Source organism: Macrotis lagotis, chromosome 1, assembly GCF_037893015.1.
Source record: "Macrotis lagotis isolate mMagLag1 chromosome 1, bilby.v1.9.chrom.fasta, whole genome shotgun sequence".
Classification (NCBI taxonomy): domain Eukaryota; kingdom Metazoa; phylum Chordata; class Mammalia; order Peramelemorphia; family Peramelidae; genus Macrotis; species Macrotis lagotis.
In genome coordinates this window covers 56235916-56259588 of record NC_133658.1, presented here as the reverse complement: position 1 = coordinate 56259588, position 23673 = coordinate 56235916, and positions in this window count along the sequence as shown.

Here is a 23673-nt window from a genome sequence, read left to right as displayed (position 1 = left end):
ACTAACTGCCCTAAGAATGATGAAGTTCTTAGGCATTACATGTACCTTCTCTCCATTTGAGAAAAGGAACAGTTTGACTTAATTGCATGTATTATGATTTTTCTTTCATGTTTACCTTTCATGCTTCTCTTAAGTCTTATGTTTGAATGTCAAAATTTCTATTTAATTTTTGTTTTTTTCATCAGGAATGCCTGAAAATACTCTTTTATTATCATTTTTTTTCTTTGAAGGATTACACTCAGTTTTTCTGGGTAGGTTATACTTGTTTGTAATCTTTGCTCTCTTTGCCTTCTGGAATATCCTATCCCAAGCTTTCCATTCCCTTAAAGTGGAAGCTGCAAAATCTTTTGTGATCCTTATTATCTCTCCATGATGTTTTAATTTTTTCTAACAGTTTAGAACATTTTCTTTTTGACTTTAGAGATCTGGAATTTGACTATAATATTCCTGGGCGTTTCCTTTTTGGGATCTCTTCCAGGAGGTGATTGGTGGATTCTTTGAAATTCTATTTTACCTCTGCATCCAAGAAATCAAGGTAATTTTACTTAATAATTACTTGAAATAGAATGCCTAGGCTCTTTTTTTTTAAATCATGGCTTCATTTAAATCTTAAATTTCCATATCCTTTGTTTTTCCAGTGACTAATTTTACATTTTCTTCTATTTTTCATTTTTTTCACTTTATTTCATTGTTTCTTGATGTCTTATGGAGTCACTAGTGTAAAATTTTATTTATTTAAGGTATTAGAGTTAAGTGATTTGCCCAAGATCACACAGTGAGGCAACTATTAAGTGTCTGAGGCCAGATTTGAAGTCAAGTCCTGCTGACTCCAGGGCTGGTTCTCTATCCACTGTGTCTCCTAGATACCCACAGGTCTAATTTTTAAGGAATTATTTTCTTCAGTGAGCTTTTGTATTTCCTTTTTCATTGGTCACTTCTACTTTTTTTTTTTTTTTTTTTTTTAGTTTTTGCAAGGCAATGGGGTAAAGCGGCTTGCCCAAGGCCACACAGCTAGGTCATTATTAAGTGTCTGAGGTCAGATTTGAACTCAGGTACTACTGACTCCAAGGCCAGTGCTCTATCCACTGAGCCACCTAGATGCCCCCCATTTCTACTTTTCAAGGAATTCTTTTCTTCAGTGAATTTTTGTAATTCCTTTCTCATCTGGTCAATTCTGTTTTTTTGTTTTGTTTTGTTTTGTTTTTTGCAAAGCAATGTGGTTAATTGACTTGCCCAAGGTCACATAACTAAGCAATTATTAAAAGTCTGAGGCCAGATTTGAACTCGTGTAATCCTCCTGACTCCAGGGCTGGCACTCTATCTACTGTGCTACCTAGCTGCCCTGCCAATTATGTTTTATAAGGAGCAATTTTCTATAGCATTTTTGTGTCTCTTTTATCAAACTGTTAATTCTTTTTTCATAATTTTCTTGTATTGCTCTTATTTCCCAGTGTTTCTTCTATCTCTCTTATCTCTTTCTTCAGCTCTCCTAGGAGTTCTTGTTTGGCTGGCATCCAATTAGCAATTTTCATACTGTTGTTTTCTATGTTTATGTATTGGTCTTCCCTCCCTTGTAATAGTTTTTATGGTCAAGTTCTGTTGCTGCTGCTTTTTTTTCTGCTCATTTCACAACCTATTTCTTGACTTTGAACTTTATATTAAAATTATAGTCTGCTCACTTCAAGTTTTTCCATGCTGCTGTTTTCAGAGCTAGTACTGGGAGTTTACAAATTTTTAGTGCTTCCAAGGTGATGTAATTTAGAGAAATGTGTAGTCACTGCTTTCCTGGTCTTCATTTTGATCCTAACCCAGGCAGAACCCCTGCTTCCATGTAACCTTCAAGTGCTAATGCTCCTATTGACCCCTGAACTACAGCCAGGGCCCCATTTCTCTTGTGAAAGACCACAAGCATTCCTCTCTGTTTTGGAACTGCAACCCAAAATTGCCCATGGGCAACAGAGTTGCCAACTACTACCAAAGGTTCCCCTGTCTTTTCTTTCTGATCTCATCTAAGACCCCTTACTTCTGTTGTTGTGGCCAACTTCTAGACCCATTACTCGTGCTGCCCCAATCCCAGCATCCCAGACCTCTCCTGACAACCTCCTAAGTTATTTTAGAGTGAAAAAAAATCTCACTTTGACCTTTTGTTGATTCTGTTACTTTAAATTCAATTTGAAGAGTTTTTTAAAAGTTTTTTTGGAGGAGAATGGTGGGAAAGTTCAATTGGGTTGTGGCCTACACTCTGCCATCTTTTCCTTCTCCCCTCTCTTATTGCATCACATTGTCCCTAAAAAAAAGGATAGAGGAATTTTTATAATGCTCATGGTTTATGAGGAAAGGTTGAAGTCATTGGACCAAATAAAAGAGTCAATATTTCATGAACTTTGTTTCCCTCGACTGCTTTTTATCTTTCTTGTCTACTTATACTTTATTCTTGGCCACATAATCCATGAACCAATGATACTGACCTTCTTGTTGTTCCTCATACAAGATATTCCATCTGTTGACTCCAAGCATTTTCACTAGCTGTGCTCCATGCCTAGAATGGTCTGGTCTTTCATCTATACCTCCTGAATTCTTATAAGTTGTAGCTTGTATGAGAAGGATTTCATCATCTCCTTTAAGCCTGATATCTTCCCCCTATCAATTATATCCAATGTATTTTGCTGAAACAGGCAGCTCTGCTATTACAAGATTCATGCATTTCCACTATGGAAAATATGGCAACAGAAAACACAGAAATTAGGGGAAATATGAATTTAGGGGTAAAACATTAAAAAAAAACTCTGACAATGATGATATTTTTTAAAGGTAGAAACCTAAGAAAATTCAGTAAGTTTTATACAAATTAAATGGTTAAGACATACAGAATATGTCTTACATACAGAATATTATAATAAATAGTGACTAATATCTATGGCTTCTGGCTGCTGCTTAGTCTTTGCCCTGGCCCCTAAGAGCAAAAAAAAAAAAAATAGGCCCCAACTTTGGACCTCAGTCTAGGGCCATAGTCTAAAAGGAGTGGGAGTTGTACAAACTAACTCTTAGTAATACACAGCTCCAATTGCAGCAGAACATATACAGAAAATATGGCCTTTTAGAGTCTGCTTGTGGAAGTGGGTTTTAGAATGGTTGCAACTTGGGAGTTATTGTGAAGTGGTATAGTTTTCTGCATTCTTGCTGTTTCTCATGGAAGAAATTAAGGAGAAGTAAACTTAAAATTTGAGTCATGCCCAAAAGGTTCCTTAATATGTCATTTGGGTTGGAGGAAATCTGAGTTTTTGAAATAGGCATTATAGTAGAACTATCACGTTTGCACAATTTTTGGCAAATTGCTTTCCTTAGTAGTTTGGAAACTCCTTAAAAGATAAACAGAAAAAAAGGGGATTGTGATGGGTTCCATCCAATTTTCTTTCAATTTGCTTTTGTTAAATTCATTCCTACTATGTTCAAAACATTAGATCAGGCCCTGGGGATAGGTTCAGAGAAAAAAATGAAAGTCTGTTTCCTGGAAGCTTGCTTTCTATTGGGGGAAGAAATAGGCAGGTATATTAGTCAATATAAAACATATACATGATATATTCATTCATCACTGGGGAAGGGGAGTCGACTAATAATTGAGAGGATCAAAATTAAAAGAGTCTCTATTTTAAGGGTGGTTAATTACCCTCTAGTCTAAAGATCCTCTTCTCCTTGTCCCCCCTTCTGCCCACCCTATCCCCCACCCCCTGTTGGTGTTCAAGGAGTCTAAGAAGTTAGAAGGGGGAAAAAAACTACTTTATTTTCACTCACCTCTAATTCAAATTTAGCATTCCTCTCAGGAACAAAAAAAAAAGTATTCTAAATTTACATTATCAACTGTATCAGAATATAATTGGTTTCCTTTATATTCCTCTAGGTTTTATTTCATGTCTTTAAAGACATGATTGTGACATGGGATCTCTAGGCTTCAATAGACTGCCCAAGAAGTACACGGTACACAAAAGCATTAGGAACCCTGCTCTAGAAGGAGCCCAAGCATTGACTGGAGGGAGGGATTCCAAGATGTAGAAGTGAGTGATATAGAAGACTATTCCATACATGGAGTGATAGCCTGTGGGAAAACAAACAGCCACACACCAAGGCAGGGGATATAATGGTGTAACATACAATATATGAAGGGGGGAAGGAATAATGTTCTGAATTTTTAAAATTTTGATTTGTTGTTCAATTGCTTCTGACACTTTGTGACTGCATTTGGGGCTTTGTTGGCAAAGAACATGGAAGGCTTTTCCTTTTTCAGCTCATTTTACAGATGAGGAAACTGAGGCAAACAGGGTAAAGTGAATTTCCAAAGGTTACACAGTTTCAGATTTGAACTCAGGTCCTCCTGACTCCAGGACTGGCACTCTATCCACTGCAGCTGCTCCACTTATGCTTGCCCTATCTAACATTGTGTCTCCTACTCTCATCCCAATAAGAACATAGTGCTCTGAGGTCACTTAGATAAATATTAAATAATATTCTGTAGTAGTAGATCTTGAGACCTGGATTCAAATCTTGCCTCAGATACTTTTTAGCTGTTTCGAGCAGTTCATTTAACTGCTCTGTACTTCACTTTATTCTTCTGTAAATGATGCTAAGATACCTTCCACCCATAAATTTATGATCCTATGATATGGATTGAATTAATCCCAGCTGGGGGAAATCAGGGAAGGCTTCAAGAAAAAGGTGGCTCTTGGACCTTTGAGATATGAGACCATAGTGAGACTGGCAAGCTCTCCTATCACATATGGGTTTCAAGTTTTATCATTGTAATAAAATGTTTTATGATGGCTTTTTTTAAAGAGAGAGAGAGAGAGAGAGAGAGAGAGAGAGAGAGAGAGAGAGAGAGAGAGAGAAAGAGAGTCTTACCGAATCAAAAAAAAAAATGAGGCAATGGGATTATGGAAACTCAAACATTATTCAACTCAAAATGATCATGGTAAAGAGCTAGAGAAAAAAACTGAAGAAAGGAAAAGTTAGTTTTTTGTTGTTTTTTTGTTTGTTTGTTTTGGTAAGAGAGAGACACGCCCTGAAAAGCCGGTCACCTGTTGTCTACAGGACTAACAGGTACTTTGGCTAAATCTATTTATAGTATGATATGTTGGTTGGGGGAAGGGGTAGATTTGTAGTCATGCATGCCTTTGCAGACTTGGCCTCAGTGGTGATACATATCAGAACAATTCATGGTCTCTATAAACTCCTTAAGCCATATATTCACCTCCAGATCAGATACTGAGACGTGAGTTTTCTTAAAGGACTGAACCAAAAAAAATGGAAAAAATGGAATCAGCATATGAGTTCTATTAGCCATCCCAGCCCCCACTTTATTTTTCCATTCCTCAAAATAATGATACTTTCTGAGTCTTGTGAAATGCCCTACTTCAGGGAAAAATGCACAAAGATTGCAGTAACCCTGAATGTCATTTTGGCCAACCCACTCCCATAGATTCCTCTCCAACTTTCTGGGTCACAGAGAGAAGAAAGAAAACAGATTCTGGTCTTTAGCTCAAGGCTGGTGTTTCTCAGGCCTCACTGTTCTATAGTCCTCCTTTCCTACATCACAGGTTGCTTTTCACTGAACCACAGTAGATCATGGAATGGGGTTTGGTTTTAACTGTTCTACAGAACATACTGAAAGAGAATTTTCACAACTGTGTCTGTTTAAAATTTTTTTGGAACATAAGCAAGGAGCATCTAAGAATCTTTTAGGAGTGTGGATATACAAGGAAAAAACCAATTTTGAAACTTGGAAGATGTCTAGCTACATTGAAGGATCGTAGGCCTCAGGGACAGAGAAAGGTGATTTGGTGCAACAGAGACTGTATTTTATTTGGAGTCAGAGGTAATGGGTTCATATCTTTGCTACATTATTTACCAGTTGTGTGACTGTGAGCCTGTAATTTTACTTCTCTTGACCTCACAGTCTTTATTTGAAAAATTAGGATTGGAGTAAATAAATGGTTATTGTGGTCACTTCTAAGCCCTGATTTCTAAGTCCCAACAATGCCCTTGAAATGGTAGCTGTAAAATCACTTAATATGTCTTGTAACCTAGGGATTAGGCTACTCAGCCTTGACCTGAAATGTTTCATCATGACCAGAGCTGTATAAAATAACTGAATTATTTAACAACCCATTTCTGACAGAACATTGGTCTTTGGGTGCCTGATAAAAATTTATTAAATGTGTGTACTAAATTAAGTGTTAAGCCACATATATAAGATGCTTGAAATTCATTAAAGTTTCTCTTGTATATATGTCCTGTGCTATGAGGTCTAAAAATGCTAAAAAGCATAGAAAAGAAGGGAACTGGGGCTCAGAGAGGAGAGCATAATTTGTCCAAAGGAACAGAGCTGTGATTTTATCATTTCCTTTGCACTCACTTGCATGTCTTGGTATCATCTCCCTAATGTCATGATCCTCTTCCAGAATGAAGGACAAAAAAATTTCTTTTGCAATCTTTAATAGGTTGATACTATCTTAAACCATTAAATTTCCTGAGAGTATTTAAATCTCTGAATTCTTCCAAGGGCTACAGATTAGGGTTTGATTTATTGTTTTGTTGGTTGTCTAAACATAAGAAAGTATTGGAAAATGCATTAAAAATACAGATTAAACATAAAAGTGTTGCACGTTTTCAAAAAGTCAGTTGTTAAATATATACCAGCATCCCTGTTTAAAATCAGACATAAACCCTGGTTATTACCCTTGGAAATAATGGAAATTGACACTTGGTGGTACAATGGAAAGGATACCAGGTCTGGAGTCAGGAAAATCTGAGTTCAAATCTAGCCTCATAAATGTACTATGTTATTCTGGGTAAGTCACTTAACCCTATTTTCCTCAGTTTCCTCATCTATAAAATGAGCTAGAGAAGGAAATGGCAAACCACTCCAGTATCTCTGCCAAGAAAACCCCAAATGAGGTCACAAAGAGTCAGGCACAACTGAAAAGACTATTAACAATAGCATAATGGAAGTTGGATTCTGAGGAATTCACATAAAAGATAGCATAGGACCACCTAAAGAGTGACAGACCTGGTCTCAAGATTCAAGATCCTAGCTTTGCTACTTAATGAAACATATTTGACTTTAAGTCACTTCACTTTCTCCCGTCTATAGGTGAGTATTAAAGTCCTTTCCATCCACGAATCAGTGATTCATGATGAACTGGTGATGGGACACCATGTCATAATAGCTAAGGTAGATAATTGGTGTTATTTGAACATCAGAAACAAGATAAATTGTCAAAGTCAAATGTAGAAGTTTAACACATCCCTATATCATTCTATCTTATTATATTCAAATTTTCCTTTGATAAATTTCTTTTAAGGGAGAACATTATATTAGGATGCTATGGTTTTTGAGTCATAGATAATTACCACTAAAAGAAAAGGATTATTGTTAAGGAGTTAAATACCATGATAGAAATTCACTCCAGCTGAGACTTGGCCATAACTTTTAGCCTGGAAGCAAACTCTCCCTAGCCCCAGCCCCCACTCCCAGATTTAAAAATAAAATACATTCTGGCTGTGTTTAACTTAAAGGAATGTAAAACAGAGAGATAACTTTACTAGTTGTGAATGATTTATGTGACCCTAAAACTCTAAAACTATTATTAATTTATTTTTTAGAAGTTGTGACGATGCTGTCTTAAAATGTCAATATTATAGGTTATAAAGAGAAGAAAAATTCCTGTAAATGATCATCAGCGCATGTTTTTCTTCATTTTCAGAGAGCACACAAAGATTAAGTATTTTTAGGTTTGTATATCCTTAAGCAAGTCAGTTAGTTACTCTTTGCCTCACTTTCCTCCTTAGTAAAATGGATATGATTAGACTAGATTAGAAGTTCTTGACCTTGGGTCTATAGGCTCCTAAGGGATTTGTGATCTTGGATGGGAAAATAAAATACATCTTTATTTCAATAAGATGTTCTGCCCTTGTAATCTCATGTATTCTATTTTATGTATTTAAAATTATTTTTCTGAAAAGTGGTCTATAAGCTTTCCAAGACTGCTCAAGTGGGTCAAAACATTGTTAAAGTTATGGTCATAATAAATCCTATAATCCTAATTTTGTAATCCTAATTTTTAGTTCAACTCTCACCTTTTACAGTTGAGGATGCTAAAGCCTGAAAAAGTAAAAGGACTTGTCCAAAATAACATGGTTCATTTAAGGAATAATATAATTTGTGAATTTTATGTTACCCAAAAGCTGTATGAGTCAAAGAGATCAGTGTTCAACCAAGAGCCCGTTGTGCTGATTCACTTATATTTTTCCCTGTGTTTGATACCTAAAACTTCTTGATACTGTTGTTTAGTCAGTCAATAAACATTTATTAATCATCTACTATGTATCATGTAGTACATGGTGTCAAGGTCTTCTTTGAAAATGAAAAACAGGGGTGGCTAGGTGCCACAGTGGATAGAGCACAGGCCCTGGAGTCAGGACTACCTGATTTGAAATCCAGCCTCAGACACTTAATAATGACCTACCTGTGTGGCCTTGGGCAAGCCACTTAACCCCATTGCCTTGCAAAAACCTAAAAAAAAAAAATGAAAAACAAAAACATCTCTAAGTATCAGTGCTAAGCACTGGAGAGTACAAAAAGAGGGAACTGACTGTCCCTGCCCTCAAGGAGCTTACAACCTCATAGAGGACACAATATGCAAACTTGGACAAAACAAGCTCTATGCAGGATAAATAGGAAATAATTAACATAGGGGAAGGCACTGGAATTAGAGGAGTTGGGGAAGGTTTCTTGAAAGATATGGGATTTTTGTTGAGACTTAAAAGGAAGCCTAGAAAGTCAGTAGTCAGAGTAAAGGAGAGAAAACATTCTAGACATGGGGAACAGTCAGAAAAAATGCCCAGAGCCAAGAGAGAGGATGTCTTGTTCATGGAACAACCAAGAAGCTAATGACTCTGGATCAAAGAATATGTGTTGGGAAATAAGTTGCAAGAAGACAGGGGAAGAGGGTTAGGTAATGAAGGACTCAGAATGTCAGAGAATTATGTATTTGCTTCTGTAGACAATAGGAGGCCCCTGGGGTTAATTGACCAGTTAGAAGTCTTTACCCAAAAGAATAAGCTTATTCCTATAAATGCATCCTAGGCTAGGATTTGCAGGCACAGAAGATAGCAGCCTAGTTACACTGTTGGGAACTACCCTTCTCTTGCCCTCAATAGACAGACCATCCAAACTGGATTTTTTCATAAACCTGTTTAACCCTGCAATGGTAAAGACAAAGGCTAGGTTCCTATTTCCTCTTTGACCATCAGATCTATTCATTGTACCTGATTATAGTATAAATAAAAATTAGGATAATCGCCCCATAGCCTGCTTTAAATTGGGGCGTTTGTGAGTATCCATTTAGGAGATCCTCTTTCAAGGATTTTATTGAAATACTCTAATTTTCAAGATTTTTTTTTCTCTAGGCTATAATCATATAGTTGTTAATGTTTGCATTCATTTCCTTTGTTTTTATGTTCAAATTCTTTTTTGACAGTTTTTACTTATTGAATTCTTGTATGTATATATCTACTATTTCAGTAGGAATATTGTAGCTAATATGAAAAATGCGCAATTTTTGTATTCTCAAAATATTAGTGCCCAGTAGATTGGTTAAGAGCACACTGTGATATCTCCTGAATTTGTTTTTTTCCTTTTAAAAGGACCTAGGCTATCTACATGAGTCCAGGTAAGTTGTCTAATAACCTTGGGGACTACAGGTCCATAGGATGAGGTTTGCCTGCTAGCCTGGAAACTCTCAGTAATCAAAGCTAAGTGATTGATCCCTTTGAGGAGCCTCCCACTTTGTTGAGGAATTTTCTGTAGGTTTTCTTTATGTTAACTAACCTGTCCTAGTGAGGGGGCAAGTTAGAAAATCCATTTTGATTGACTTTAAAGTTACAGGGTTCCACTGGGGGGAATTTTAGATATATTTTGGTACAGCAACCTAAAACTATTTTTCATAGGTCTTTAAAGGATTGATAATGATAAGGGACCCGTGTAGAAATTTTCATATGGATTATATATAAAAAAAAAATACCTAGAAATTCACCTGGATCCCAGTTCTATGGATTAATGCACTAAGGTAATCATGAGAGAATTTTTAACACTCTATAAACAGTACAATTTGTTTTTTCACCTGAAGGATAAGGGGTTAACTCTCAAATGACTCCAGGTCCCTAATCCTATAGATATCCCTACATGTTCAGATAATTCTGTTAGGGGTTGTGCTTTCCCTCTGAAAAGTGAAGGATTTAGATGAAGAGTTCTTAACTAGAGGTCCACAAACTTGTTTTATTTAATATGGATAACTATATCTCAGTAGAATTGGTTACCTTCTATGCATTCTATGCATTTTAATTTATGCTTTTAAAAGTATACTTCAAAGGAGTCCTGAGGTTTTATCTAGGTCACCAAAAAAGATGACCATCTCTAGAATAGATGATCTCTTAAGTCCCTTTGTAGCACTAACTCCTATAGTCACCTGGTTCAGCATTTATTTTAAAGATGCAGAATCCGAGCTTCAAGAAAGTTAAATGATTTGTTTGTGGTTTGAGTTTGTTAGTAGCAGAGTAGGGACTAGTAAAATCCAACTGTCTTGATTTCCAATTTACTTCTTGTTACATGAAATTTTGTCATGACTTAAGTTTGCTTACAGAGCACAGTTACCAGCATATGATTTTTCTCATGACTTTTTAAATCTTGTTCTTGACTTCTCAAGTTCCCCATAAACTCAGAGATGTATCCTAACACTAGCTTAAGATTCCTCTTAATGTAACTGTGTAAAGGAAGATAATTAATATGAAACCTATTCATTAGGATGATTTGGAATAGTTTCAACAGGGCATCATCCCTTCTATTGTGACTAACCTAACACTGACCAATGTCTTGGGTGGAATCCATTTTTGTATTTGTCAGAGGATAAGTTTCCTGATGACATTGAATACCTTCCTGGGGCCAGAGAGTGCCCTAAATACTATGTATTCTGTGGTTCATTGACACTGGACTCCTTACCATTCTTCACTCAACACACTTCTCTCAATTCAATGGACATTTCCACTGATTATTCTCTTGGAATTCTTTCTCAATACATCTCTGCTTCTTGGCTTCCTTCATGTCCTACCTAAAATAACACCGTCCATAAAAAACCTTTCATGCAGGTTAGTCCATTGTTCTGTTGATTATTTTCAATTTATCCTGTATATATCTTGTTATACATAGTTATTTGTATGTTGTTTCCTCTATTAGACCAAGCTCCTTGACAGAAGGAACTTATTTTTGCCTTTATATTCCCAGTGATTAGGACAGTAAATTCTGACACATACAAGGTGCTTAATAAATGCCTATTGACTCACTGATTCATAATACCTGTAACATCTTCCAGAACTACTACTGATACTCCATATATAATTTCATCTGAATATTTCAAATCTCAATTTTAAAAAAAAATATTTTTTTCCAATTACATGCAAAGGTGGTTTACATCTTCATCCATTTGCAAGTTTGAGTTCCACATTTCCAACCCTCCCCTCCCTTCCCCTCCCCGCTCCCCATGGTAGCAAATAATTTGTTAAAACTTGTACTTGCACAATTGTGCTTAACATAATTCCATATTGGTTATGTTGTAAAAGAGAAATTACAGCTGGGGGTGGGGGGGAGATGAGAAAAAATAAGAAGAAAAACATGTAAATCTCAGTTTTAAGTAAGAGTTCTATTTCCATTTCCTGGTCAACGGAATATCCTAACAGATCTAGACTATTATGTTTAGAGCTGTTTTTACATGAACATTCATAGCTTTTAGTTCTTTTGACAGTTGTCTGTATCCTTTGATCATTGATTTATAGGGTAATGTTTTATACAATTGACTCAGCTTGCTTAAATATCATATTTTTTATCAGTAATATTTGATAAAAAGAAATTTACTCTCCTTATGGTTGCTTTTATTAGCCTATCTTTATTGGTTATACTCATGCCAATACTTTACTATATTCAGGCAGAGTTGTCTCTTTTATCTTTTGTGCTTTTTCTTTGTCTAGAGCTTATCCTGTTTGTCATGAAAGTTACCTGATCTAATTCTTTTCCAGCTGTGCTTTTTGTTATCTACCTGATTAAGTATACTAATTCTTTCCAGCATTAAAAAAAAATTCTTATATCCCTGGTAAAAATTTAACTTAGTCATAATGAATTGTTGCATTCAACAATTCAATAAGTGATACATTACTGTAGTTTCCTCACAAGGATTTTACTTCCTCTCCTCATATTTGGGTTAAATATCTATTTTGATTTTATCGAGAGATATGGTAAAAATAATAAAAAATTGCTCTAAACCTAATTTCTAATTTCTAATTTTCCAAGTGGATCTTACCAAAAATAGATCCTTTCCCTCATTAATTTATGTTCGAGGCCCTATAAAATCCTGAGATTCTGCTTTGATTTCTTCAGTTTCTTGATTTGCATTCTAATACTCTACATTTCTGGTTTTTAAACAGTTTTTGTGTCTATTCCTTTATAATATAATTTAGGGTTTGGTAAAAGTCAGACCTGACTGAAATGATTCAGCAACAATAACAACAACAAAACAACAAAAATGGTATGACAGTTCAACAATTCTTTTTTGTTTTTTTTTATTTTCCTTGAGATACTAGAATTTTGTTTTCTTTTTGATGCAGATATATTTGTCAATTTTTATTTTTCTATTATGTCTTTAAGCATAAATTTGCTTCCTTTTTGTCTCCTGATAGTATGAAATTTTTAATATTGCCTTATTGAACATGTAATGTCAACTGCTTTTGTAAAAATAACCATATACTACAGAATGAATTTTGTTTAATTTCATTTTTATCCTGGGAAAATAAATGTACTTTTTTATATGTAGTGACTTGTTGAATTTTGCTTTGACCCATTATCTTTCTTTTTATTGGGGAATTAAATCTGTTCATATTTAAAGTTGTTTTGTTAACTTTACTATACATAAAAATATACCCACATGGTATGGCATAAAAATATAAATATGCCTATATACTTATATAGATATGTGATCTATGTAGATATACCTGTGTACTTATGTGTGTGTGTGTATACATACATGTTCAGTACTATTTTTAAATCCATTTTTACAATTTGGTTGTGTTGTGTTATTTTTTTTTTGCCATGAAACTAAACCTGGTCTCTTCCTTACAACTTTCTTCTCTCTGCTCTCCTCCCCAAACAAACAATTTTTTGTTGTTAGTACTTTATTTTTGTTGTTGTTGTTAGTACTTTATTTTCTTTTTTATCCACATGAAAAATTTAAATATTTCCAAATACATTTAGAATAGAAAAAAGATCTTCTATAAAACCATAAATCTTTACTACTTGCAACTTATGTTTTTATTATTATTTTTACTATTTATTTTTTCAAATCACTACAATAGTCTTGTAAAAGTAAGATAACCTCCCCCTCCCACAGACACACACAAAGAAAGAGAAATCACAAGAAAAATAAAGGGAGGGAAAAAAATTGTGCTTCAGTCTCTATTTAGACACCATCATCTCTGTCTTTAGGATAGATAGCATTCTTTATCATAAGTCCATCAGAGAAATTGCTTCAACATTTTCCTCCCACAGTTGCTACTGGCAATTTTATTTCCCTTCACCCTCACCCCCAATTATTCTATTCTCCCCTTCCTTTCACTCTATCCCTCCTCAAAAGTCTGACTAACTACCCTCTCCCATGATCTTCCCTCTCTTTTATCACCTACAATCATCCAGCCTCTTCCTCCCATCCCTTTCCTCTCCTATTTTCCACTAGGGTAAGATAGATTTCTCAACTGAGGGTAAAGGCTCAGTCATCCTTTCCCCCTTGTACTCCATTGCAAAAACTTTTTCATGCCTCTTTTATGTGAAATAACTTAGCCCATTCCAACTCTCCTTGCCCTTTCTCCCAGTACACTCCTTTCTTGCCCATTAACTCCATCTTTATAATATATCATAACTTCATATTCAGTTCCTCCTTTATCTTATCTTATATGCTCTTTCTAACTTCCCTAATAAATGAGAAGGTTTATATGAATTATCAGTATCATTTTCCCATGCAGGAATACAAGTAGTTCAACATTATTAAATCCCTCATAATTTACTCTTCCCATCCACTCTCTTTATGTTTCACCTGAGTCCTGAGATGGAAGATCAAATTTTCTTTTCAGCTCTGGTCATTTTAATGGGAAAATCTGAAAGTCCCCTATTTCATTGAATGTCCGTCTTTTCCCCTGAAAAAGGATTTTTCAGCTTTGCTGGGTAGCTGATTTTCAGTTGTAATCCTAACTCTTTTGCCTTCTGGAATATCATATTCCAAGCCCTTAATCTATAAACTTCTAAATCCTGTGCAATCCTAATTTCATGACATTTGGTGGTTTCATGATATTTGAATTGTTTATTTTCTGGCTGCTTGTAATATTTTCTTCTTGACTTATGATTTCTAGAATTTAACTATAATATTCTAGGGTATTTTTATTTTGGGATTTCTTTCATGAAGTGATCCATTTATTCCCTCAATTTCTATTTCACCTTCTGTTTCTAGGATATTGGGGAAATTTTCCTGGAGAATTTCTTGAAAAATGAAGTCTAAGCTCTTTTCCTGGTCATGACTTATAGGTAGCCCAAAAAATTTTAAATTATCTCTACTGAATCTGTTTTCTAGGTCACCTGTTTTTCCAGTGAGGTATTTCATATCTTCCTCTTGTTTTTCATTCTAATAATAAAACAAAAAAATTTTTCATTATTGTTTCTTGATTTCTCACAAAGTCATCAGCTTCCCTTAGCTTCATTCTACATTTGAAGGAATTATTTTGTTCAGAGAAATTTTGTATTTTGTTTTCCATCTGGCCAATTCTGCTTTTTAAGGTTTTCTTCTCCACATTGATCTTTTGGACTGCTTCCTCCATTTGACCTAAACTGGTTTTTAAGATGCTATTTTCTTCAATATGTTTTCAAAAATATATTTTTTGTATCACCTTTACCAAGCTGCTGATTTGATTTTCATGATTTTTCCAAATCACTCTCATTTCTCTTCACAATTTTCTTCTACCTCCCTTACTTGATTTTCAAATTCTTTTTTGAGCTCTTCCATAACCTAAGATGATTTTGTATTTTTCTTGCAGGCTTTGGATACAGAAAATTTGACTTTTTATCTTCTGAATGTGTAATTTGATCTTCCATGGGATTTATGGTCAGATTGTTTTTCTTCTTCTTCCTTTTGCTCATTTCCCCAGTCTATGACTTGATTTTAACTCTTTGTTAAGGTGGGAGCTTTGCTTCCAGGATGGAAGACTGAGGGGTTTTGCAGTTGTTTTCAGTGTCCTCAATTCTTCAAGGTCTTATGAGAGGCTCTGACTGCTCTCCTGGCCTGTGCTCTGGTCTGTGGATGACCACAAGCACTCCCCTCTGCCCTGGGGCTGTGAGGAGAGTTCCTGCTCTGCTATGGAAATAAAGCTCCCCTTTCTGAGACTGGGATCTGAGTATGGGAAAAACAATAAAGTCCAATCCCAGAACTGCAGAGAGACCTCTGACCCCTTACTGTCCATAGACTGAGTATTCTGAGAGCCCCTACCAGGTGACTCCCTGTTGGTGGCTCCCCAGAACTGTTTCTGGTTCCCAAGGCCAAGGCTGTCTGAGACTCACATGGGCCTGGGTTCCATGCTCAATCTGGTGCAGCAGAGTTTTCCAGCTGATCTTCCAAGTTGTCCTTAGCAATCCCTGGACTGAGAGGTCTGGAAACTGTCCCTGCTGTCAAGGACCCAGGCACCCCTAGGGACTCAGGCACCTCTTGGGTTATTCCTGGGGGATTGGAGCCAATTCAAACTGAGTTGCTCTGTGGTCCCTTCCAACCACCCCCCAAAATAACAGACCTTTCCCACAGGTCTTCCAACTTGTTTTGGGCTGGAAAATTGTTTCATTCAGACTTTCTGTGAGTTTGGCTACTCTTGAATTTGGTTATAGTCATTTTAAAGGCATTGGAGTGATCTGCAGGAGAGCTGCTGGGCTTTCCTGCCTTCACTCTGCCATCTTGGCCCCACCACAAATACTTGTTTTAGCCCTTCTGCTTCTATGTTGCTTCTCTCCCACCTATCCATGCTAGCCTAGTTTTCTAATTTTTTTATAGTCTTTTTCTGAGAAGTATTTTTCCCCTTTTAAAAATCTTTTATATTTTGCTCTCCTTCTAGGATGATTTTGTATCTCTTTTCTGTAATATTAACTCTTGGTAGATTCATCAGGATGCAGTGTAACTTATTCTATAATCTAGCCCAGGGCTCCTAATACTGTCCTTTACATTTCCCCTCAACTATTAACCCTTTTAAAATCATGTCATACCATCTTTGAATACATGACCTCTTGTTCCATCCCCTTTGTGTCATCACTTTCCACAACTTTTAGAAACTGGTATCATGAAGTGTCCAAAAGTCTTTCAAAAGAGAAATTTGTAAGACTTTTGTTTCTCTCTGTCTCTCTTGCCTTTAAGGGTTATTTTGAGATACTATCACTTCAAGAAAAATTACATGAGGATAGGGGAAAATGAATCTTAGGGAAATCATATTGGAGATTATTTAGTCTTATTTCTTCATTTTACAGATGAAGAAATTTAGTCAGAGAAGTTAAGTGACTTGCTTGTGATGACAGTGATTCAAGTTAAGACTTGAGCCCAAGATTCCCAGGATAGTAGTTTCTTCTACTATTGCTATTTTTTCTAAAACCTAAAAATATTGTGTGCATGAAGCTGTAATTCAATTGATGATTTTCCAGAAAACTGGGTTTTCCTTCTGTGTTTTCTTGATAATACACTTAGGGAAAAATCTCAGATGAATTTAATGAGCAGGGAAGAAATCTCCTACCCAGTGGAGGGAAAAGGTTTCTATTAGAAGAGAGTCAGCTAAAATGATGTTTTTAAACTCCTAAGCTTAAATCCCCAGCAAACAAATAAATGATCCAATATTTCCAAGATTTGTTTGGATTAGGTTGCACATTTGTTCCAGATTCTTTCAGCAACTTGTAACTCAACTTTGAAGGTACATGCAAACATGTCCTCAAACATGTCCCTTGTCAAACATGGCCCCCATACAAATTTTTGGTTTGGTAGGAAGCACTAGATCAGAGTTCAGACATGAGGCTCATTCCAGGTCAGAACTTAACTGGGTAAGACTGACTCTTGGCAAAGTCTGAGGGGTCCTTGGATTAAAGAATGGGCTTTTTCAACCTTATCTCAAATTCTCTCTGTGGTGGTGAGTTTGTGTCAAATGGAGTTTTGTGAATGGAGTTTTTGTGGTATGAGTGCTCAAGAAAAATGAGAGGTACGAAAGAAACAAGCTTTATTTTGTTCCAATGTTGTCCAGGGTTTTAGGGAAACTTAAAAGTGTCCTGGGTTAAGTAATTTGCTGTGGGCTAAGAACAACTCGAAAGATGTTTGTTAGGGTTTAGGAGACTCCAGCTCTTCCTTGGATATTATTTTTTAAAGTGTCAGTTAACAATAGCAAACATTTAAACACTGACTTTACATATCTGATTCTTGTCAATAACAAGACAGTAGTGTAAAAGTTATCCTCATTTCATAGTTGAAGAATCTAAAGAAATTTTAGACAAATTTCTCAGAAAGACAAATTACTTTGATTTTGAATCCCAATTCTCCTTTTCATTCTTGTGTGACCTTGAACAAGTCACAACTACAATTAGGCTCAAGTTCATCCTTGACTAAATAAGGGGAGTAGATTAAGTTAGAAAACTTTTTAAGAACTTTATATCATATGATTCCACATAGCTAATAGGTCCAGATCTGATGCCAAGTCTATTCTTTGAAACTAGATGTCTTGGCTTTCTGTTTCAGTCTTTCTGGTGTTTTTCTTCTGACTTCATTTTAACTTCTGGTGGGTGAAAACTTATGTAATCTGTTGTTTATTGGCCCAGAAAATGGCCTCCCAACACTTCTTCAGAAACCAATGCTATTATAGGCAGAATCTATATGTGTTAAAATAGATTTTCTCCCCCTTTTTTCATTATCAACTCCTATTCTGAATCTTTCTCAAAATAGTTCTTTGTAAACTTAAATGCCCTCTATTGCTTTATATTGCCAATACTCACTCTCAGTTATACATTAGCAAATACTCATTGTTGGATAGGAAAGGGGAAAAAAATCTGTTTCATTCCAAGGAATGAGAGAAATTATTAAGGGTGGTACAAGGGAGCACAATTAGAAATAATGAGATGAAATTAAGCAAAGGAAAATTCAGGGTAGATATCAAGAAATTTCCTTGTTGGCAGCATTTATTGGACAGTGTCATATTCTCCCAAAGGAAGTGGTTAAAAAAAAAACATGTCATGAGTCAGATGAAAATAGGTTGGGAAAAATGCTGTTGATTCATAATTTCAGAGTCTAAGTGTCAGACAATAGAGGGCATTATTCTGCAAAGATGTGAATTAAAAATGGATATCTAGGAAGGAAGCAGCATCTTGGACCATTAAAGTTGAAAAAGAAGTTGGATATTATCTAGTCTATCCATCTCCTACTACAGAGGGGATAATGGAGTTCCAAAAAGGTTTAGAGGCAGACAGTTATAGTGAAAAATCATGGACGTAGAAGATTAAGGGACCTGTTCAAAGACTTATTTAAGTACTTACTATTTTGGTGCCTTTGAATAAGTCTCTTAGTATTTTGGGTTCTAAATTACTCATTGTTGCTTTAAGAGATGGAAACCAAGGAAGTTAATGATTTTTTTGCTCTGAACTGATGGTGTTTCTATACCAAATAAAAATTTAGAGGGACAGATATATCTCTTCTAATATGGAACCCTCCCTCTCTTTCAGAAAAGAATAGAATGGGCAACCTCAAGACCATTTCTCTTGCTTTCCTTCAGGGAATTATAGTTTCTCTCAAAGGATAGTTCATATTCCAAAGACAGTTATCAATACCTGTCCTTGAGCCTCATGTTTATATGTTTAAACATCCCATATGTATATTCATAAACTATATAGGTAGCACAAACCTTATATCTTATTACTATAAATGAAAAATTCCTATTTTTAAAGTAGAAGAATCTATTTTCAATATCAACAGAGTTGTTGGAAAACAGCAGAGCCTAGTGAATTTGGGGTCACAAGACTTGACCTCCCCTTTTTAGATTCTCTTTTTTGTCATTTACTAGTGAAGGAACTTGGGCAAATCAAGGTTAACTTTTACAAAACTTATTTTCCTCTTCCAAAAAAAAATAGGGCTATCACTGTCCTATCTACTTCTTAGAATTGCTTTAAGACTCAGAAGAGATCTTATATATGAATGAACTTTGATGCTTTTATTCTTGGCTTTGACTCTGTGTCTTAAGCATCTAGAAAAGTGTCTTACAATTATAAAGGACTTAATAAATTTCAGTTGAATTGAACTGTTAAACTAGATATTATATATTTTTAAAAATAGGAAAAAAAACTCTGGGCATGGTAACAGAAGACTGGTTCTTGTCACACAATATTTGAGTAGTGTACATAATATCAGTAGGTCTGAAAGCAAATCACTTCTTTCCTTCAGGCCTCAGCTTCCTTATTTTTTTAAATGTGAAAAAGGTTGAAGTAACTGGGTCTCTGAAGTTCCATTCAAGTCTAGATACATGTAAAATATTACACTTTTATAACTCCTAGCACCAGATATGCTAAAGGGTTAGGGTTAGGGTTTTTTACTTCAAAGAGACAAAACATGCAACATGTTAAAATGGAAAATAATGACAGAGAAAGGTATCTGGGAAAATAATGAAAATAAAAAAGCATAGGTTTGTCTTCCTCTTATTTTTTCTTTGGGAGAACAGTTGTTTCAGGAATAGTAATAATGTTCTCCCTAACACGTTGCTTTATCTGGCATATTTGTTCCTTAATGGAATGTATATGATCTATTAAGGCCTTTTAACTTTAATTCTTAGAACATTTCAAACAGGGAGGATCATTAAAAGAATGTACAATGTCAGAACTGGAAGGCACCTTTGTATGGAGGATGATAAGGATGAAAAGGACTTCCAAATATCAGAGCTCCCTTGCCCCATTTTACAGAAGAGTAGACTAAGACTCAACAAATTGAAGGGACATACTCAAGATTCATAGGGAAGTTAATAATAAACCTGAGTCCTTCAGGTATCTAGATCTCCAAATCATCAATACAATACTTGAAGTTTCCAAAGGGTTAAAAGCCTATTTTTCTAGGAGAGAAAAAAAAGCTTTATAAGGACCATTTAGTTTCATGTGCCTGGGCTCTTCTCTACAACCATTTTTTTCTCCCCCTACAACCAATCTCTCCCTAAATAATTTGACCAAAGTCATGCAGATCATAAATAGAAGAGACTAGACTAAATCCTAATTCCATAATGTCAATTCTATTACTCTTTCCACCACATCATACTGATGTTTACTATTTTAATCAAAAATATGCTGCTGTAGATGATGTTCATAATGCTTCTGTCACATACAATATTTTCCAATTCAATTCAGCCAACAGTTAATAAGTGCCTATTCTGTGCAAGACAATGTACTAGAGATGAAATCACAACCATGATATTTTTTGTGTTTGTTTGCCAAGAGTTTACATATTACTAGTAGAAGAGAGAAAAGGGTTCACAATATCTACATAGATAAGAAAATACGAACATATACAAATTAGTATGTAATATTTCCAAAAGGGAGGGAATTCGAAGAATAGGGAAGAATTAGGAAAGACCTGGTGTAAAAGTTAATAACTGAGATGTGCTTGAAAGGAAAGTGGGGATCCTAAGAGATTAAGAGAAGATCAGAGGATACTATAAACAGAGAAATCTTCTTTTCCAAAGGCAAAGTGATAGAAGGTATGAGATATTGTTTTGAATTTTGTGTATCTGCAAATATAGTACAATATATGTGCTCTTATTTGTGATTGTGAATTTTCTTAACATTTTTCAAACCAGATTATAAACTACCTGAGGACAGGGACCATGATTTGTCCATATTTGTACATCTACAAGTGCTGAGTCCAATAGTCTACATCCAGTGAATGCTTAAAAATGTTCATGAAGTTTATCAAAGACACTGAATTAAGATATGGTCTTTATGTTCAATTAAGAACAAAGTTTTACTATTCATTCATGTATATAGCTAGTCAGTTAGCCAGTCACCCACTCATTCATTAGAAAAATATTTAGGAGCCATGATGGCAAAGTAGAGGCAGAAATTCACCTGAACTTTCCCATATTCTCTTCTAAACAACTTTAAAATAATACCTTAATTCAATTTGTGTGATGGCAGAACCAACAGAACAATTTTCCAGCCCAAGACAGTGTAAGAATTTGGCAAGAAATATCTGTCACACTGAGATGGTGGTTGGCCCAACAGACCTTGGAGCCAGCTACATATATAGCAGCATTGAAAATTCTCATCCCACATATGGTAAAGAAGTCAGACAAGTGATCAGAGAGAGATTACAGGGACTCTTTGCTGGCAGTGTTTTCAGAATCCTGTTCCATTGCCCATATACAGTTCCATGACACAGTTCCAGGGCAATTGGGGGCAAATAGCACTGTGATCTCAGTGAAGGAGGGGCCCTAATCACAGTTTCTGTACCCAGAAAAGTACTTGTGGTCACTCAAAAGGGAGTGGGGACCCTGTTCTCTGTTCCAAAGAGAAAAGGAATATTGATAGTTATGGCCACAGGAGAGCAGGGACCCAAGTCACAATTCTAGGTCCAAAAGGAGCAAGAACACTTGTGACTGCAGGAGAACAGGGGATTTGGTCATAGGTCTAGGGCAAACAGGAATGCCAGAAGTTACAGCTAGAGGGGAATTCCTGGGTACCAAAATATAGACCAGGAAAAAAGTGGCTATACCTCTTCCTCCAACAAACTATCTTGAAAACTAAGAACTAGCTCTGAAAACAGCAGCATGAAAGACTAAAATCTTGGGAAAGATCTATCATAAAGTTAAAAGGCAAAAAATAGACTAGAAAATGAGCACATAGGCAGACAAGAAGAACCTGACCATAAAAAAAGTTACTCTGATAAAACAGAAAATCAATATTCAAACTCAGAAGAAAACAATGATTCAAAACAGATAAAAGGATAAAATATGAATTGGATTACAGTACAATAAGAATTCATAGAAGAGTTCAAAAGGGATTGTGAGGTAGAGGGGAAAATGGGGATAGAAATGAGAGTGATGCAAAAAAAATATGAAGAGCAAGTCAATAGCATGGTTAGAGGCACAACAAAATATGAAGAAAATAACCCCTTTAAAGTAGAATTGGTCAAAGGATAAAAGAAGCACAAAAATCTCCTGAAGAAAAGAACCTAAAAAGGCAGAACTGACAAAATGGGAAAAAAGAGAGAAACAAATTCACTGAAGAAAAGATTTCTTTAAAAATGAGAATTAGACAAGAAGCTAATGATTCCATGAGACATCAGGAAACAATAAAAACAATCAAAATAATGAAAAATAGAAGAAAATGTTGAATAAACAATTGACCTGGAAATTAGAATGAGAGGAGATAAATTAAGAATTATTGAATTTTTTGAAAATCATGATTAAAAAAGAATATAGAAATCATTTTTCAAGAAATTATAAAGGAAATCTGCCTTGATAGTTTAGATCCAAAACATAAAAATAGAAATTGAAAGAATCAATTGAAGTGAATGAGATTCCAAAATCAGAGCTCCCAGAAATATTATAGTCAAATTCTAGGTCAACAAGAAAATATCACAAGTAGCCAGAAAGAAACAATTTAAATAGCATAGAGCGGCAGGAAAGGTTACACAAGATATAGTAGCTTTCACATTTAAAGAGCAGAGGACTTGGAATATAATTTTCTGGAGGGCAAAGGAGGTAGCATTGAAACCTGGAACAACTTAGCAAGTAAAACTGAATATAACTCTTGAGGAGGAAAATGGATATTTAATGAAACAGAAGACTTTCAGGCATTTTGTTGAGAAGACCTGAGCTAAATAGAAAATTTTATTTTGAAATACAAGATTCAAGAGAAGCATATAAACAAACATGAAAGAGAAATCATAAGGGACTCAATAAATTAAACTGTGTACATTGATTCATGGAAAGATGGTACATATAATTTCTTAAAAACATTATCATTATTAGAGCAATTGGAAGAACTATGTAGACAAAGGGTATGGGTGTGAGCTGACTATGCTAGGATGATTTCAAAAAAATAAAACTGAGGGAGGGAGAAAACGAGATACACTGAGAGAAGGGAGGAGAGAGGGAGAATGAGGGAGAAATTATATGCTATAAGATATGCACAAAAGGAAGAACTTTTAGTTGAAAGAAAAATTGGTGGTGGTGGGCAGCACTTGAATCTTATTCTCATTAGAATTAGCTCAAAGAGGGAACATTATGCACACTTAATTGGGTAAATAAGTCTATCTTACCTCAAAGGGATGTAGGAAAGACAGGGGATAAGGGAGGGGGTGGGAGATTGATGGAAGGAAGGGTAGATTAAAATTAATTGAAAACTGAAAGTTCAAATCCTAAAGAATGAGGGAATCAAAGAACAAATCATAGAAACAATAATTTCATTAAAGAAAATGACAATAATGAGACCACTTTACAAAATTTATGAGATATAGTAGAAACAGTATTAAGAGGAAATTTTAAATCTCA